General features: G+C 36.3%; 1 long non-coding RNA gene across 1 annotated transcript; it reads left to right on the forward strand.

Annotated features, from left to right (window-relative positions):
• The first annotated feature begins 509 nt into the window (after positions 1-509).
• Positions 510-1,481, forward strand: LOC129901537 (uncharacterized). Its single transcript, XR_008769856.1, has 3 exons — positions 510-612; positions 707-798; positions 1,416-1,481. It is a non-coding gene; the product is annotated as an uncharacterized LOC129901537 (long non-coding RNA).
• The last annotated feature ends 2,266 nt before the right edge of the window (positions 1,482-3,747 follow it).

Raw genomic sequence — 3,747 nt, forward strand, 5'->3', positions numbered from 1 at the left:
ATTAGAAAAAGTAAGGGGCAAAAATTGGAATTTCTCATGGAGGATGTTATATCCCGTATTTTATACGGTTGGATGTTTTAAGGTAGCCGTGGTAAAGTTAAGGGAATGAACATCTTCCAAAATTTATTTAATATACAAGTTGGATATGAATATTATTTATGATCATTAATAGTGTAGAAATATTGGAAAAGGCAAAGGGCAAAAAGGAAAATTCGCAAAGTGGCCTATGGTAATATTGTGGAAGGCTAGGGGTAAAATGGGAATTTCACAAAGTCTTCAAGAAGACTCATGTGGGCCCCACATGCCACATGGCAGCCCATGATTGGAGAAAAGGGGTGTGTTGGACCAATGAAACCTTGACATGTGTCACCACTTAGATCTTGACATTTGTCACCACTTAGGGCTTGACACGTGTTACCACTTAGGGGATGACATGTGTCACCCCTAAAGTTGTATATATATATATATGAGTCTTATGACTCATTAATTTCCACACTCATCTAGAGAATTCAATACAAGAAAAACGAAATGACAAGAGAAAGAAAGAAGAGAAGAGAAGAGAAACTTAAGGTAGAAAGAAGGAAAGAGCTACGGTTTTGGGAGGAGAAAAAGGTAAGTTCTCCAATTCTGTTCCAAGAATTAATTATATGAGTTATACCATGATGTTATGAAGATATTAGTAATGAAATTTTGTGGTTTGAAGCAGCCCAAAACGTTACCAAACAGCCAATAAGTTTCAGCTGCGCTAAAGGAAATTCCGAGGCAAGTTTTGGCGAGTTTTGGTGAATTTCGGGAAAGGTAATGTTTTCTGTTTTGAACTGGACTTTATGATGATGTTATGAAGTATATTACATGTCTTAAAATATGCTGGAAGTGGAAAAAATGTATAAGGATGTTTGACGTTGGAAACAAACTAAATGGAAGTCGTAGTAGTTAAATCGAAGTCGCGTAGTGTGTTGTTGTTGTGGTGCTGCAGTTTGGTGGTGGTTTAATTGCGTGTTGCATGGCTTTAAAGTACTCAAAAATGGATGTGGGTGCTGCTGGTTGCAGCCACACAACCCTCCATTTGGTATGACTACATATTTTACGAAATAAAGGTTAAAAACTCTATTTTGGTATCGTAGTTTGGAATGAGTTGTATAGAGCTTGTATTGTGTAAAGTTGAAGTGATTTACTTGTATACATGCTTCTGGATGTTGTTTTTGGTATGGTTGTTGACATGGTGGCCGAGTTGAAAACTCGGGGATGCTCAAGTTATAGGGGAGATGCTGCCCGATTTTCGGTAGATTCGGAGCTAGTAATAAACTAGTCGAGAGACATAGATAAGGAAATAATTCCTATGGTTACTTGGGTGTAGAGTTGGAAATTGGAAAGTGAAAGTTTATTAACCTTAGTATTAATTTCATGTTAAATAGGTTCAAGAGACGACGAGGCGAGCATAGTTAAGAGTAATCCGTAAGAGACGTAAAGCGAACCTTTCTTTCTTTTGTCATGTTTTTGACATAAGTATGTAAAGCATATTCTTTCGATTTTCATGTTTTGACATAAGTATGTAAAGCTAATCTTTGTTTTGGTATGGTATTTATGAAACAAAAATATGACTTTTATATAATTTCAAAGAGGTTCCTATTCCTAGAGCCATTAGGATGGCCAATTCCTTGATTTCCAAAAGGTATTTTATTATGCTTCGATACGTCTATATGATTCCAGAAGATTTATTCTGATATAATCCAGGGTAACTTTTGAAAGGTACTTGACATGAGTCTCATCTCAATTTTTAAATGATAGCTCATTCTGATTATTCCATTGAGTCTTAAATATGATTTAAATTGCATATAGTTTCTCACTACTCCACTCGTGGATGCCTCAATGCTTCCTTCACTGAGCCTGGGCCAAGATATGTTATCGTGCATACTTCTCTACATTGTTCGCTATGTCCCGACGTGAGGGGGCAGGTATGACATGTACATGGGGTGGTAAATGTTATGCCACAGAGTTATGCTGTGCCATGTACATATATGTTTGTGATATGATATGATATGATATGATTTGATATGGCCATCTGATATGATATGATTTGTTACGGAGATATTCCCTACTCTGGTGTTATACTTTGCCGTGGCGCCGATGATGGGAGGGCGACCACACTTTGTTCACCGAGTCCCATAATGGGGCCGGATATGGCATATGTTTTTCTGCATACATTATCTGAGGTTTTGATCAGCATTTGATATCTCCGGACATTTTGCTCAGTTTTGTACATTCTATTGCGGTAATGACTTTACTTATTACAACCCATTATATGTGGTTTAATAAGCATTTGATATTTCTGGATACTTTGCTCATTTTTGCACTTTCTGCTCTGGAAATAACTTTACTTATTACAGTTTATGCTCTACATACTCGGTACATTTTCCGTACTGACCCCCTTTCTTCGGGGGCTGCGTTACATGCCCACAGGTACAGATGATTGGTTGGCTGATCCGCCCTCTTAGGACATCCACCATGTTGGTCGATAGTGCTCCTTTGTCCGGAGCCCAATTTTGGTACTGACACTTTCTGTTGTATATATATATATATATATACGTTGTTCAGGGTACGACGGGGCTCTGTCCCGTCATATGACTAGGATCTCATTCTGTAGAGGTCTGTAGACATGAGATGTGGGTTTTGTATATATGTTTTGGGTTTTATTTTGTGTTTTGTGATGGCCTATCGGCCTCGTGCATTATATCTGTTTAGAGATCCCTTCTAATCATTACCTATGTTTATTTGATTAATGTACTAAGTGGGGCTAAGGGTACGTATGGGTGCCCAACTCGGGCACCAGTCATGGCCTACGGAGTTGGGTCGTGACAGAACTTAGAGTAAAAACTCAATTGCATAATCAATTGACTTTGAAAATCATGTAATTCACTTGAAAACATGCATGATCATAACTTTATATCAGCCCATACATAATTCATATACATAATATCATTTTGAAGTATGATTCAAAATACTCATAATTTACATCATGAATCCTAGAGATCAAAATAGGAGAATTCATGGAGAACTCTTCAATTCAATGCAATAACCATCAATTTATATCAAAATAGACTCATGATCATACTTTGAATCATAATTCATGCAATTGGAATAGAGATCATAAAACCCATAAAATATTATATTTTAATTTGATTGAAAACCTTGAGAAATTGATTGGGCTTGATGGATGAAAGGATCCATGAATCAATACCCACATACCTTAACTGAGAACACCAATTAATTTGAAAGAACTTGAGAGTTTGATGGAGAAATTGAGTAGATTACTTGAATTCTTCAATGGAAATCCTTGGGAGCCTTTTTGTAGAGAGAGAAATATTTGATAGATGAATTGTAAAAGAATGAATAGAATTTGGGGTTTAGGTGAATTTATAGAGTCAGATTAGGCCCTAAAAACATTTAGGTTCATTGACTAATAATTTGGGAAAGGTCTAAAATGCTCTAAAAAAATCAACTTGGTCAGAAAACTCTCCCAGGTCCGCGATGCGGACTCTACTATTTTGTGAATTTCTCTAAAAATCTATCTTTTGATATACGGGTCCTAAAAATCTACTGAGACCATTTTCCCATAGGTTTTTACCAAGAGCTTCTTATATTTTAAATTACTTTTAAGCTTTACTCATATTCATTATGATTGGTCATGCATCTTATGGCATATTGATTATGTTCCTTTACTTGTTCATGCATACCTCACATACTTAG

The sequence above is a fragment of the Solanum dulcamara genome, chromosome 8, assembly GCF_947179165.1.
Source record: "Solanum dulcamara chromosome 8, daSolDulc1.2, whole genome shotgun sequence".
NCBI classification, from domain to species: Eukaryota; Viridiplantae; Streptophyta; class Magnoliopsida; order Solanales; family Solanaceae; genus Solanum; species Solanum dulcamara.